This window comes from Nyctibius grandis (assembly GCF_013368605.1).
Source record: "Nyctibius grandis isolate bNycGra1 chromosome W unlocalized genomic scaffold, bNycGra1.pri SUPER_W_unloc_1, whole genome shotgun sequence".
Lineage (NCBI taxonomy): Eukaryota > Metazoa > Chordata > Aves > Nyctibiiformes > Nyctibiidae > Nyctibius > Nyctibius grandis.
Window position 1 is genome coordinate 7030219 of NW_027167472.1, and position 16054 is coordinate 7046272.

The 16054-nt window shown below is 46.2% G+C and overlaps 1 long non-coding RNA gene across 1 annotated transcript; it reads right to left on the reverse strand.

Annotated features, from left to right (window-relative positions):
* Positions 1-3727: 3727 nt before the first annotated feature.
* Positions 3728-9280, reverse strand: LOC137677118 (uncharacterized). The gene is made up of 3 exons (XR_011050218.1): positions 9194-9280; positions 5389-5534; positions 3728-4120 (listed from the first exon to the last, which is right to left on the reverse strand). It is a non-coding gene; the product is annotated as an uncharacterized lncRNA (long non-coding RNA).
* Between the last annotated feature and the right edge of the window lie 6774 nt (positions 9281-16054).

Consider the following 16054-nt stretch of genomic DNA (forward strand, 5'->3'; position numbering starts at 1 on the left):
GGGTGGTTGACATTTGGCCTTGTTGAACCTCATACAGTTGGTCTCAGCCCATTGATCCAGCCTGTCCAGATCCCTCTGCAGAGCCTTCCTACCCTCAAGCAGATCAACACTCCCACCCAACTTGGTGTCATCTGCGAACTTACTGAGGGTGCACTCGTTCCCCTCATCCAGATCATTGATAAAGATATTAAAGAGAACTGGCCCCAATACTGAGCCCTGGGGAACACCACTTGTGACCGGCCACCAACTGGATTTAACTCCATTCACCACAACTCTTGGGGCCTGGCCATCCAGCCAGTTTTTTACCCAGCGTAGTGTACACCCATCCAAGCCATGAGCAGTCCATTTCTCCAGGAGAATGCTGTGGGAAACGGTATCAAAGGCTTTACTAAAGTCCAGGTAGACAATATCCATGGCCTTTCCCTCATCCACTAAGCAGGTCATCTTGTCATAGAAGGAGATCAGGTTAGTCAAGCAGGACCTGCCTTTCATAAACCCATGATGAATGGGCCTGATCACCTGGTTGTCCTGTACGTGCTGCGTGATGTCGCTCAGGATGATCTGCTCCATAACCTTCCCTGGCACTGAGGTCAGACTTACAGGCCTGTAGTTCCCCGGATCCTCCTTCCGGCCCTTCTTGTAAATGGCCGTCACATGTGCTAACCTCCAGTCACCTGGGACCTCCCTGGATAGCCAGGACTGCTGATAAATGATGGAAAGTGGCTTGGTGAGCACTTCTGCCAGCTTTCTCAGTACCCTTGGGTGGATCCCATCTGGCCCCATAGACACAAAAACACACCATAGCTATATATCTGACAGTCTTTTGTGAACTGATACTGATATATGGAAATGTATGTGCTTGAAAATGTTAATCAAATACTTATATAAACACTGCACCTTGTAGTCTGTACACAGACTACTCCTTAGTGATTCCTTGTTATTTATAAAATCCAGTTTTTCATCAAAGTCATACAGTATTGATTATGGTTCAGAGTGGGTGACTAAGTTTAAATAGAACAGAAGTTATTATTAAACACATATTTTCATGAGTAGTCTAATCCTCACATACTTAGAAAAAGAGAGAGAGAACTCTGCCAGGAAGAGCTCATAATCGCTAAGCAATAATCAGAAATGAATCATACTACTTTATTCATACAGGAACATCTTTTTTCATATGTGATTGCTCTTTAGAGTAGCTATTTCCCAAATATCCATTGAAACAAACCTGTTTGTGCAAATTTCTGTAGAAAGCAAGCGTAAAGGTCACAGATCAGAGTCATGGGCAATTGCAATGTGATTTTGCTATTCATGAACAATGTCTTAGATAAAAACCATCTCCTTACTGTTGCTAAGTGAAAACTTAGCATGACAATAACATATTGTAACAGCAGTGTCTGAAATGGCCATGGCATAGATTTTACATTTACCTTACTGGATTATTTTGAAGTCCTCCTGGACTGCACATTCAGATTTGCCAATTCTCATGTTTTTATCATGTGTTATGATATCTCATGTCTCTCACAGCTCCAGCTACCAAAGACAAATTATTATTATCAGAATCTCAATTTTTCTTTAACACAGAAGTTTCTAGCCTTTGTGACTACAGAGAAACAAAAAATGCAGCATACATGTCATCCTAACTCTCAGAATTTCTCCAATTCTTGTTTAGGATTCAGAATGACAGGCTATCCATTTTACACTGTGCCCCATGCCACTGCCCGGAACACTATTCTGGGCCTCGAAAAGCAAATTTTGTGGCGACACGGCACGCCAGAGAGAATTGAGTCGGACAACGGGACTCATTTCAAAAACAGTCTCATAGACAACTGGGCCAAAGAGCATGGCATTGAATGGGTATATCACATCCCCTATCATGCACCAGCCTCTGGGAAAATTGAACGGTATAATGGGCTGTTAAAAACTACCCTGAAAGCAATGGGGGGTGGAACCTTTAAAAACTGGGATAAACATCTGGCACAAGCTACCTGGTTAGTTAACACCAGGGGATCTATCAATCGAGCTGGCCCTGCTCAGTCAGACCTTCTACATACAGTAGAAGGAGATAAAGTCCCTGTGGTGCATGAAAGGAATCTATTGGGAAAAACTGTCTGGATTCTTCCTGTAATGGGCAAAGGTAAACCCATTCGTGGGATTGCTTTTGCTCAGGGACCTGGATGTACTTGGTGGGTGATGTTGCAAGATGGTGAAGTCCGATGTGTCCCTGAAGGTGATCTGATTATGGGTGAGACTACTTAAGTCTGAACTGTATGTTGTTGCTGCATAAGTGTCTTTCAGGTTAAGACAGTGTTGATGAGACCGGAACTAGCTTCATCAAGTGGCGTCCAGTAACCTCCTCGAGTCTGACATCTTTAACCTGCAACCCGTGGGCACGAACCATGACGAAAGAGAGACTGCTAGCCAGAGAGACTGCTGAGAGACTGCTAGCCAGATGGAAACCCACAATCCTGAACCAAATGAACTTGATGGACTTTTCGCATAAAGATGAATCATAGACTAGTGATATGTATATATATATTTGAAAATGAAAAGGTACTGGTGATCTGAGTATGACATGAATGGTATGGAATAAGGGGTGGAATGTCCTGGTTTGGCTCAAACCAGGCCAAATAGCCTTAGAGAACCCAAGGTCACTGCTTACGAGTAAAGAGCCGAAGGGGGTTGTACCTGCAGGGAGGAGTGGACGGGGCAGGTGACCCAGGATTGACCAGCAAGGTATTCCATCCCATACATGTCATTCTCACTTTCCTGTTTATCACTAACCCACTGCCTCCTGGAGGTGGGGCCCAGGAGGGAGGGGCCCTCCTGTCTCCCACTGATTGGTACCAGCTTTGCCAAATCTCCAGTTAAAAGCCTGCAGGTGTGATGGCAGGAGAGCTATTGCATTTTGCCCTCTGCCCGTGCTGGGTGGAGCTGCTGCATTTTCCCCTCTGCCCATGCATGGGGAGCAACTCTGCCTGAGGAGGATTTCCAAGCTCTCAGTCTTGGCTTAGTATATATTTGTATATATTTCTATTATTATTGTTATTATACTCTTTTTCATTATTATAGTTTATTAAAACTGTTTTAACTTTCCAACCCATAAGTCTCTCTCCCTTTTCCCTTTCCCTTGGGGGGGGGGAGAGGGTTAACAGAGAGCATCTGGCACCTGGTTAATAGCCAGCCCAGCTTTAAACCGTGACACACACCTACCATGATGGGTAGACTGAAACAGTGCTGGGTTCTACCATTAAAGTGGAAACAGAATTAATACGTTTTTTTTAGAGTGTATTCTTGATCTATCCTTTTGTAATCACTCTACAGAGATGCTCTGTGTTACATCACTAGCATGGCAACAAAACCTCTGACAGGTAGTGGCTTTTATTTGAACTTGTTGCTAACTGTAAATGTCACTACAACATAAACATAAATCCGGTAAATAAGCCATGCAATACTTCATAGAATCATGGTATGGTTTGGGTTGGAAGGCACCTTAAAGATCATCTAGTTCCAACCCCCCTGCCACAGGCAGGGACACCTTTCCTCTAGACCAGGTTGCTCAAAGCCCCATCCAACCTGGCCTTGAACATTTCCAGGGAGGGGGCATCCACAACTTCTCTGGGCAAACAACTTGCCCCCCCTTCTGTGCAGTGTTGAGGAGAAGGAACACGCCTCCACAAAATCCAATGTGAATCAAAGTGAAGACATTTATTAAGCATAAGCTGTCCCTTTTATACATTTTGTACTTTCCCTGGCTGTAAGCATGTGCATTGCTATTCGTTAATATTACTAAACATACTCTTCTTTGATGTGTTGATTGGTCACTGCTCTGCCACTGGTCCTTCCTTAATTGGCTCCATCAGTTCTTGTTTCTTCTCCTCCGTGTTCGGCTCCCACCGGCTACTCCCTCAATTCTTGTTTGCTCAGCTGCTGTTTTTCCTCATCTCTCGAAGGTCGGCTTGTTGACACTAGCTACATGAATCTTCTCACGCAGCTAGGCCTTCACTCCATACTCTCATACTTCTGGCTCATTACATGACCATTCTGCTCCAAAAACCCCTCTACAATTCCCCCTTTCTTTTCTTGAGCCAGAAAGGCCGTGTTTATTGTCCGCTGCAGGGCCCTTTGCAAGCAGGAGAATAAACACGGTAATACAAGGATGATAATACAAATCACAAACAATCCCATCAATAGCATTTTAATCAATCCGACCAGCCACCCTCCAATTCCCAAATTACCCAACCAGTCATCCAGGAACCCATGCTGTTCCCGTATTTTCTGTGTGGCATCCATGAGCTCTTTGATCTGCTTATGAATTGACCTGGAATGATCGTTCAGATCCATGCAACACATCCCATCAAACTCCTGACATCCGTGACCGTGCACTAATAATAAAAAATCCATAGCAGCTCTATTTTGTAAGGTAGCATGTCGGATACTATCTACATCATTGGCTAATGTTCCTAAAATTCTAGAAGTTTGATCAGCTCTTTTTGCAACCCAGCAAGCTAAATTTCGCAATTGTGTTAGTCCTTGTGCAGCAGCCACACCCGGTGCAAAAATAGAAGAAAGAACTACTTTGGTCCTAGACCATAGTTCTACCTCATCTTTACATTCTTTCCCTAAGGTAGTGACACTTCTTTTAATCTTGTGTAGGTTAGTGTGGTTTAATATGACCTTTCGTGTAGGCATTAGTAAGCTTAATTTACCTATGGTACACGGACCTCCCAGTTTTTTACTGGGCAGCCCTGGCCAAGCCCTATCTCCACAAATTAGGAATAAACCTTCTGGTAATTTTCTAGGCATGGCCAAATTCGGTGCTGGCTCTGTTCGACTGCGCCCTACGTTTGCACACCAGATAGATTCATTTTGCCACAATGGATTACTGGGTGTGACATTTTGTAATCTCTTTATGTCGTTCTGATAAATGTTTGATCCCTCTGTGTAATTGAAAAACACACAAGATTCTGCCTCTAAAGTTCCTAGGATGTCAAGTTCTTGGGGCTCTAAGGGACTGAGAGGCAAGCTATCGTCCCATAAATCCCAATGTTCGCCACATTTCATTGCATTCTCACAGAGGCTCTGTTTCAGCACATTCAACCCTGCCACTATCTCCTTACTTTCAGATCTGTTTAAGGGGACCCCCACTAGACATGTATGAAAGGGTTGTTCAGGCTGAGCTAAGGAGGCACAAAACTGCGTCTGGTTCAAGCTCCACATCAGAGTCACCCAAACGTTGTGACTCCCCTTCCATGGTGTAGGTGGAAGGACTATCGGTTGATGACCTTTTGTCAGGTCCAGGATCCAAAGCAGGCTTAACACAGAAAAAACAACCCCTTGCTTCATCATGACTGCGCCTTTTGCTCCCTTTTCTATACCTCCCACGCAAACCTTTTTTCACACTTCCCGCAGTCAGGGCACTGGATCTCTCGAGAGGTCAGTGTTCCGAGGCAGATCCTGAGTTGGCTCCTGTAGTTCAGGTTGTTTTTGTAGCCACGGCTTCACCCACTTAGCTGGTACCCATTTGGCTCCTGTATCTGTAACGACACATGCATACCCTCGACCCAACGTTATTAATTTCATTGGACCTTCCCACACACCAGTCACCCCATTTTTTACCATCACTTTGGCTTGTTCCTGTTCTTTCTGAAAAGCCTCCATACCTCCCTTTAACCCTGCACCATGTTTTACTGCTGGAGGTACAGAGTAGTCCTGTGGCAAGCGTAAAAAGTTTAGTACATAAAGCGCTTTACACAACCTGTCAGGAGGAGATAGCCCTGGCTCTCCCCCTTTTTGTTTTTGTAAAAGGTGTTTCAGAGTTTGATTCATGCGCTCCACAATAGCTTGTCCCGTTGGTGAATGTGGGACACCTGTTATATGTGTTATACCCCACAGTTGGAAAAAGTCCTGTGTGGCGCGTGCCACATAGCCTGGGCCATTGTCCGTTTTAATCGTCTGTGGAATGCCCAGGGCTGCAATAGCAGAACGCATGTGTCGTTGAACGTGTTTGCTGGATTCGCCTGTTTGTGCTTGTCACGGTTTAAAGCTGGGCTGGCTATTAAACCTGCAGCATACGCTCTCTGTTAACCCTCCCCCCCCACCCGAAGGGAAAGGGAAAGGGAAAAGGGAGAGAGACTTACGGGTTGGAAAGTTAAAACAGTTTTAATAAACCTATAATAACGAAAAAGAGTATAATAATAATATTGGAATAATCAAATATATACAAATATATATACAAAACCAAGATCGAGCTCCCCCGATGTCGGCAACGTCACCACCGGCACTGCAGGGCAGGCTCCGGGAAGGCCCAGGCTGGGCCTAGCGACGGTCGAGAGCTGGGTTCAGGGATGCACAGATCGGGATCGGGGGCAGCAGGAAAACAGTCGGAGTCCTCCTTGGACACTGGCCATAGCAGAAAAAGCAAGAGGAGCAAGAGGAGCCAGACCCTCGTGATCCCCCCGCTTTATACCGAGAATGACGTATATGGGATGGAATACCCTCGTTGGTCAATTTTGGGTCACCTGCCCTGTCTGCTCCCCCCTGCAGCTGCGACCCCCCTTCGGCTTTTCACTTGTAAGTAGTGAGGAATTCAGCGGTGACCTTGGTTTCTCTAAGAAAAAAGTACAGCAAGAGCCTTACTGCACAACATCCCTACCGGTGCCTCAGCGATAACTACAAACTTCGAGCGTTATCAGTCCTGGAAGCAGACACTGTCTGCAAAAACATGCAGTTAGTTTCAGAAAGTGCAGTTATTTAGAGGAGACTTAGCTGAAAGTAAAAATCACTGAAAGGAAAATCGGCCTGGTTTAGGCCAAACCAGGACATTCCACCCCTTATTCCATACCATTCACGTCATACTCAGATCACCACTAACTTTTCATTTTAAAATATATACAGATAACATTAGTTTATGATTCATCTCTATACAAAAAAAAAAAAAAGTTCATCAAGTTCATTTAGTTCAGGATTGTGGGTTTCCATCTGGCTAGGAGTCTCTCAGGGCAGGAGACATGGTATGAGCTTTGTCACAGTTTGTGCCCACGGGTTGCAGGTTAAAGATGTCAGTCTCGAGGAGGTTACTGGACGCCACTTGCAGCTAGCTCTGGTCTCGTCACCACTGTCTTAACCTGAAAAACACTTATGAACACTGTTAGTATTATGCAGCAATTAACATCATGCAGTTCAGAATTAAGTATTCTCACCCAAGATCAGATCACCTTCAGGGACACATCGGACTCCACCATCCTGCAGCATCACCCACCAAGTACATCCAGGTCCTTGAGCAAAAGCAATCCCACGAATGGGTTTACCTTTGCCCATTACAGGAAGAATCCAGACAGTTTTTCCCAATAGATTCCTTTCATGCACCACAGGGACTTTATCTCCTTCTACTGTATGTAAAAGGTCTGACTGAGCAGGGCCAGCTCGGTTGATAGATCCCCTGGTGTTAACTAGCCAGGTAGCTTGTGCCAAATGCTTATCCCAGTTTTTAAAGGTTCCACCCCCCATTGCTTTTAGGGTAGTTTTTAACAGCCCATTATACCGTTCAATTTTCCCAGATGCTGGTGCATGATAGGGGATGTGATATACCCATTCGATGCCATGCTCTTTGGCCCAGTTGTCTATGAGACTGTTTTTGAAATGAGTCCCATTGTCTGACTCAATTCTCTCTGGTGTGCCATGTCGCCACAAGATTTGCTTTTCGAGGCCCAGAATAGTGATCCGGGCAGTGGCATGGGGCACAGAGTATGTTTCCAGCCATCCGGTGGTCGCCTCCACCATGGTAAGCACATAACGTTTACCCTGGCGGGTTTGAGGGAGTGTGATATAGTCAATTTGCCAGGCCTCCCCATATTTATATTCCAACCACCGCCCCCCATACCACAAAGGTTTTAACCGTTTGGCTTGCTGTGCAATAGAGTCCATAGTTAGTCCACCCCTCGGTCACGAGCCCATCTGTATGTTGCATCTCTCCCCTCCCCAGGTTTTCCACCGCTGCAGCCTGTGCTGCGTCATGCCACCTCGTCCGCCACAAGAGTTCCTGCATCGGGGTTAAAATCATCGCCATCAATTGCTTAAAATCAAAAGGTGTTAAAAGCGTAGACATAAAGATACTATTTATAAATGCTTGGGTATAAGGTGCATGCAACCCATTTTGTTGTACTGCTTTCCGTGCCTCCTTAACAATCTCCCACTGTAACCCTACCCAGCGCGGTGGTTCTCTCTGATTTCCCAAAATAACTGGGAAAGCTGTGGGCAGAATCTCCCCCTCCACTAGCGCATTCTGTATAACTCCTCGCCACCGTAATCGCGGATCGTCTCCTCCCCCGTCCCCCATGACAGAGTGCATACCAACATTCCCATCCATGTTTCTCATGCGGCTAGTCCCAGCCGCCTCAGCACCCCCCCCGGCCCCCCTGGCCCCCCCGCGTAGGCGTTCCCTTTCTTCTTCTCTCCTCTGCTCCTCCTTATGCTGTCGCTCAGTTAAGGTCGTCTGTCTTTCCAGGTCTTGTAATTTTGCTAACAATTTTTCCGCCCAAGCCACTGGATCCTTAAATTTCCCTGGACCGCCGGCAGGCGATGGGGGAGACGACGGGGGCAGAGGGGGATATTCGTATTCGGCGCGATTTGCGAGATTGGCGGCTCGCGGAGACTTGAAGGGTGGGGGGGTGGGCTCGGGCTGATGCTCATCAACCTCCATTTCCTCCGGTTTAGGGGGCTCCCCTGTTGGTTTAGGGGGTATTTCAATTTTCTCCTGCTCTTCTGGTGGTGCGGAGGGGTTTGAAAAAACCGGTATTGGCGGCTGACCAAAAACACGAAGACCTCTCGCCCCAGGGTTAACTTCTGTTGGACGCAGAGCCGTAAAAGCCCCTGCTGCAACAGCCCTCTCTGCTTTCATTTCTTGAAGAGCAGTAAGAACAGCCCTCCATGCAGTTGCCAGTTCTATTGCCTCCTTTTCCCCACTGCTTATCGCTTCCCATAAACCCTTTCCAATATCTTCCCAAGTGTCCACCTTAAAAGCGCTCTGGGGGTCCGAAGGGAACCCATGCTCTCGACACCAAACTAACAGTCTCCGGAGCAAATGCTCATCATGTTTCACTCCTCTCTTAGAGAGGATATGTAGGAGAAGCCTTACTATCGCACTTTCTTCTTTAGAAATATTTTGGCCCATCTCCTTTTTCCCCCGGCTGCTCACCTCACTAAGTGTCCCGTTGCAACGTTCTTTTCTTTTCTTGCGAGTCGTCCTCCGTCTCGCCCCGGTCTTCAGACCTGCTGAGCCGTACTCCAGCCGGTGTACCTCCTTCTGGGCTATTCCCCGAACTTGCCGTCGATCAGCGTCTCATCAGGGTCACCATCTGAGGAGAAGGAACACGCCTCCACAAAATCCAATGTGAATCAAAGTGAAGACATTTATTAAGCATAAGCTGTCCCTTTTATACATTTTGTACTTTCCCTGGCTGTAAGCATGTGCATTGCTATTCGTTAATATTACTAAACATACTCTTCTTTGATGTGTTGATTGGTCACTGCTCTGCCACTGGTCCTTCCTTAATTGGCTCCATCAGTTCTTGTTTCTTCTCCTCCGTGTTCGGCTCCCACCGGCTACTCCCTCAATTCTTGTTTGCTCAGCTGCTGTTTTTCCTCATCTCTCGAAGGTCGGCTTGTTGACACTAGCTACATGAATCTTCTCACGCAGCTAGGCCTTCACTCCATACTCTCATACTTCTGGCTCATTACATGACCATTCTGCTCCAAAAACCCCTCTACACAGTGTGGTACGAAAGAATTGGCCAATTGCCAAATAAAGGAATAAAATATATATTTAGCATCATCACATGCCATCTTGGATAGCAGAACTGGTTGAAAAGCACAATGCCTCTTGTCAGCACTTAGGCTTTATTACCCAATTCTTTTCTAAATATGCTTCTAATGCATTAAAACATTGCTATTAACGTAACAAATTCACATTATTTTGGGAGACCATTTCAGGCCAGTGACCAGCAGGTTTGTTCCTATTCTGAACTGTGCAGCGTCTTTCAAATGGACCTCAAGAACATATTTTAATCAAGAATTGGAGCAAAATCACAGTGCATCGTATGTGCCTTTAACTCAGGAATACTCTCAGGTGATTTTGAGTCCATGTTCTTCTATGCCTAGGATGTCTTACAACCTCTTTACATATAAAGTGTATGATTTTTGTCTTGTTGAACTTATTCATCAATGACCTGGATGAAGGGACAGAGTATACCCTCAGCAAGTTTGCTGATGACACAAAACTGGGAGGAGTGGCCGATACACCAGAAGGCTGTGCTGCCATTCAGCGAGACCTGGACAGGCTGGAGAGCTGGGCAGAGAGGAACCTAATGAAGTTCAACAAAGGCAACTGTAGGGTCCTGCACCTAGGGAGGAATAACCCCATGCACCAGTACAGGTTGGGGATTGACCTGCTGGAAAGCAGCTCTGCAGAGAAAGACCTGGGAGTCCTGGTGGACAAGAAGTTTACCATGAGTCAACAATGTGCCCTTGTGGCCAAGAAGACCAATGGTATCCTGGGGTGCAGTAGGAAGAGTGTGGCCAGTGTTGTAGAAATTTTCACATAATTGTTGTAGAAGTTCTTATGAATTAAGCAAATAAGAATCAATAGAGATGAAATAGAATTAAGAATAGAATAATTAATATAAGTCTGTCTGAATAAACACAGGTGGCTTTTCACAATCCATGAATATTGTTCTCAAAGCTCCTTTGTATAATCCTGACCTATGACTGAACCAATCATCAGTCAAGCTTAATGAGTAGCTAAGCAGAAGTAGGCCTAGAAGTATTACCTTCTGATGATTCTAGTAAAAAGGATGTATGGTTAACCTTTTTGACCTTAAAAGAATATAGAATACTTAGAAATAAGAATTAGTAGAAATAAGGTTCTAAATAGACTTTAGCTATTTTAGGTTAATATTTAGGAGACGTTGGCAGTGGAAACCAGACTCTGGTCAACTCGAATCAAGATGGGACGCTGATCACAGCAAGAACATCAAAGATGGGGTGGTGACTGAAGCTGAAATGGAACCAGAAGATAAAGATCAGCTGACCAATGGAGAAGAATGGACTTTTGTGGACTCTTGACAAATGAAGAAAGAGGAATTGAAATAGTTAGTGAAATTTTAACAGACGTTCGTGAGAAGTTTGTGATGTAGCTATTGATTAGTTTCTATATAAACCGATAGTGAATTTGAGTCAGGCACCATTCACTGCGGTGGTGGTCCAACTCTGAGTTGCTTCAATAAAGAATCAGCAAACCTAGAGACCCGGACTCTGCCAATTTTCTTCAACAGAATTTGGCACCCCAGATGGGACTCTAGCACTCCCGTCTCCAACACCCAATTGTCGGCAACAAGGGTGAGTTCACCTGGTGGTCTTGGGAGCGGGTATACTCAGAAATTAGGAGCCTGTGTGTTTAAAATTGCTCCTGGTTTTTGCCTACATTCCATCACCTTTGTCTAATTAGTAATTCTTTTGCCAGTTTGGCGATTTATGGCATAATCTGGAACTGTGTTAGTTCATTGACCGCGACTGGGCCCTGCACTATTAGTACATCCGGACCTGCGTTAGTTCAACGTATTAGCTGTTGAACGCAGCCGGACTGATAGTGCTGATTTTGGCCTATTTCAGCCAAAGTTCAAGGTGTCAAATCGGGCATCACTCAGAGGCTAAGCTCAGCCATCCCCAGCCCTCTAATATCTGAGGACAAGCTGGAACGCAAGGGGGTTCAGCTTCTGCCAAATTAGCCCTCTTAAATGCAACAACCAGTTATATCAGCTGAATGTTCATAAGTTCATGGGGCTTGATGGGATTCATCCCAGCGTACTGAAGGAGCTAGCGGATGTAACAGCAGAACCCCTCTTGATCGTCTACCAAAGGTCTTGGGGGTCTGGGGAGGTCCCCACTGACTGGAAGCTAGCCAAAGTTATTCCAATCTACAAAAAGGGCATGAGTGAAGACCCAGGGAACTACAGACCTGTTAGTCTAACGTCGGTTCCTGGAAAAATTATGGAGAAGATCATACTGGGTGCTATTGAAAGGCATTTAAAGAGCAATGCAATCATCAGGCACAGTCAACATGGGTTCACAAAGGAAAGTCCTATTTAATTAATCATCTGATAGCCTTCTATGATAAGGGCCTAGTGGATGGAGGGAAGGCGGTGGATATAGTTTTTCTGGATTTTAGTAAGGCTTTTGATACTGTCCTTCACAGCATCCTTCTGGACAAGTTGTCTAACTGTGAGATGAGCAGGTTCACGGTGCGCTGAGTGAAGAACTGGCTGAAGGGCAGACCTCGAAGGGCAGACCTCAAAGGGTTGTAGTGAATGGGGCTACATCTGGCTGGTGACCAGTCACCAGCAATGTTCCTCAGGGTTCAATTCTAGGGACAGTTCTGTTCAATATATTTATCAATTATCTGGATGCAGTTGAATGCACCATTAGCAAGTTTGCTGATGTTACCAAACTGGAAGGTTTGTGAATAGTTTGTGTTGAAAGGGACCTTTAAAGGTCATCTAGTCCAACCTACCCTGCAACGAGCAGGGACATCTTCAACTAGATCAGGTTGCTCAGAGCCCCGTCTGGGACGCCTGTTCCAGTGTTTTACCACCCTCATCGTAAAAAATTTCTTCCTTGTATCTAGTCTGAATCTACCCTCTTTTAGTTTAAAACCATTACCTCTTCTCCTATTGCTACAGGCCCTGCTAAAAAGTTCGTCCCCATCTTTCTTATAAGCCCCCTTTAAGTATTGAAAGGCCACAATAAGGTCTCCCTGCAGCCTTCTCTTCTCCAAGCTGAACAACCCCAACTCTCTCAGCCTTTCTTCAGAGGAGAGGTGCTCCAGCCCTCTGATCATTTTCATGGCCCTCCTCTGGACTCACTCCAACAGGTCCATGTCTTTCTTGTATTGAGGTCCCCAGAGCTGGATTGCAGCACTCCAGGAGGGGTCTCACGATAGGGGAGTAGAGGGGCAGAATCACCTCCCTTGACCTGCTGGCCACATTTCTTTTGATGCAGCCCAGGATATGGCTGGCTTTCTGGGCTGTGAGCGCACATTGCCAGCTCATGTCCAGTTTGTCATCCATAAGTACCCCCAAGTCCTTCTCGGCAGGGCTGCTCTCAGTCCCTTCATCCCCCAGTCTGTATTGTTACTGGGGGTTGCCCTGACCCAGGTGCAGGACATTGCACTTGGCCTTGTTGAACTTCATGAGGTTCACATGGGCTTACTTCTCAAGCTTGTCAAGGTCCCTCTGGATGGCATCCCTTCCCTCAGGTGTGTCAACTGCACCACTCAGCTTGGTGTCATCTGCATACTTGCTGAGGGTGTACTTGATCCCACTGTCTATGTCATTGATGAAGATATTAAACAGTACTGGTCCCAATATGGACCCTTGAGGGACACCACTCGTTACTGGTTTCTATCTGGACATTGAGCTGTTAACCACTACCCTCTGGATGTGACCATCCAAACAATTCCTCATCCACCAAACATTCCATCTATCAAATCCATATCTCTCCAATTTAGAGAGAAGGATGTTGTGGGGGACCGTGTCAAAGGCCTTACAGAAGTCCAGATAGAGGAGATCTGTAGTTCTTGCCTTGTCCACTGATGGAGTCACTCCGTCATAGAAGGCCACCAGGTTGGTCAGGCAAGACTTGCCCTTGGTGAAGCCATGCTGGCTGTCTCAAATGCCCTTCCTGTCCTGTATATTCAGGTTCCTCAAGTGGTCACGAACCTGATCTTCTCTTGCAGTGGGAGGAACTTTGCTCCCCCAGTCCCTGCCTTGCGGTCCATCCACTCGATAGGTGTGGGAAGAGAGGTTGCCAGTGAAGACTAAGGCAAAACAGTTGTTGAGTACCTCAATCTTCTCCTCGTCCATTGTTATCAGTTTGTCAGTCGTGTTCATCAGGAGGATACGCTTTCTTTGACCTTCCTTTTTTTTGCTAACATACCTGTAGAAGCCCTTTTTATTATTCTTTGCATCCCTTGCCAAGTTCAGCTCCAGCCACACCTTGGCCTCCCTGACTCCATCCCTACACAACCGGACAACCGGACAGTCCTGGGACTCTTCCCAGGATACCTGTCCCTGCTTCCACTGCCTGTGCGTTTCCCTCTTGCCCTTTAGTTTGACCAGCAGGTCTTGACTCAGCCATGCCAGTCTCTTGCCTTCCTTGCCTGATGGAAAGCATCCTTAAAGATCTGCCAGCTCTGTGGGAAGCCTATTATGCCAGAGCAAGAGCCAAGAGGAACAGCTGAAGCTACTTGCTGCTCTTGCTGACTTACGTGATACCACACAGCTGTGTCCAAGCAATCAAGAGACATGATGCCAGACCTAGAAATCAAGAGATAAAACGTCTCCAGGCTGCCACAGAAGTGAAGTAACAACTCTGTGATGTTCCTCAGAACGAGCAGATATAGATTGTGAAAACCAATCGGTGCCTGAGCTCCATCCAACCTGCTTCAACATCGGGAAGCAGTCTGCAACAATTGGTGCCTGAATATGGACCTACTTTGTGAGCGAAGTCCCACAGGACCAGCGAGAACCCCAGGAACCGGTGAGTTCCACAATAGCAGTAAGCATGGGACAGGCCACTAGTTCCCAGGAGCCCGTGAGTTCCACAATGGCAATAAACATGGGACAGGCTGATCCCTAAGAGCATAAGCTCCATACTGAGATATTACAGTGTTTACTGCAAGAACAAGGCTATAAGGTTCAACTAGTGGAATTGACGCAGTTGTTGGCATGGATCAAAGACAACTGTACCTGGTTCCCTGCATCAGGGACCTATGATGAAAAGATTTAGGCAAAAGTGGGGGATGAAATACAGAAACTAGGAAGAACATGGAGGGTTGTTTTCACAGCACTCTCCACACTTCAGCCTGTCGAGGAGTATTTGAAACCTCAGGCATCCACTCCTATTAATACCTTGGTGGATGTGAAAGAGCAAAAGGAGCCTGCATATGAAACAATCCCTGGAGAATCAAAAGATCCTTATAATCCAGATTACACAGGATTAACATCAACAAAAGAAATGGCTGCTGCCATCCCTCCAGTGCAAAAGATCTCACAGCCGGCAGCAGTAGCGGCAGTGACTACGGCCAGAGCATTGACAGCTCCTCCGTATCCTGTGTCTGCTAAGCCACCTATTGGTTTCCCTGAAAAAAAAAAAAAAAACAGTATCACGGTTTAAAGCTGGGCCGGCTATTAAACCTGAGGCAGACGCTCTCTGTTAACCGCCCCCCCCCCAACTCGAAGGGAAAGGGAAAAGGGAGAGAGACTTATGGGTTGGAAAGTTAAAACAGTTTTAATAAACTATAATAATGAAAAAGAGTATAATAATAATATTGGAATAATCAAATATATACAAATATATATACAAAACCAAGATCGAGCTCCCGCGATGTCGGCCACGTCACCACTGGCACTGCAGGGCAGGCTCTGGGAAGGCCCAGGCTGGGCCCAGCGACGGTCAAGAGCTGGATTCAGGGATGCATGGATCAGGATCAGGGACAGCAGGAAAACGGACAGAGTCCTCCTTGGACACTGGCCAAAGGTTCAAGCCGCAGAAGCAGCCCGAAGCAGCAGAAACACCCAAACACAGCAGAAGCAGCAAGGGAAAGGCGGAAGAAGGGGGACAGGGAAGAGGGGCGAGACCCTCGTGATCCCCCCACTTTATACTGAGAAATGACGTGTATGGGATGGAATACCTTCGTTGGTCAATTTTGGGTCACCTGCCCTGTCCGCTCCCCCCTGCAGCTGCGACCCCCCCTTCAGCTCTTCACTCGTAAGCAGTGAGGAATTCAGCAGTGACCTTGGTTTCTCTAAGACTAAGTACAGCAAGAGCCTTTCTGTATAACATCCCTACCGGTGCCTCAGCGATAACTACAAACTTCGAGTGTTATCAGTCCTGGAAGCAGACACTGTCTGCAAAACATGCAGTTAGTTTCAGAAAGTGCAGTTACTTAGAGGAGACTTAGCTGAAAGTAAAAATCACTGAAAGGAAAATTGGCCTGGTTTAG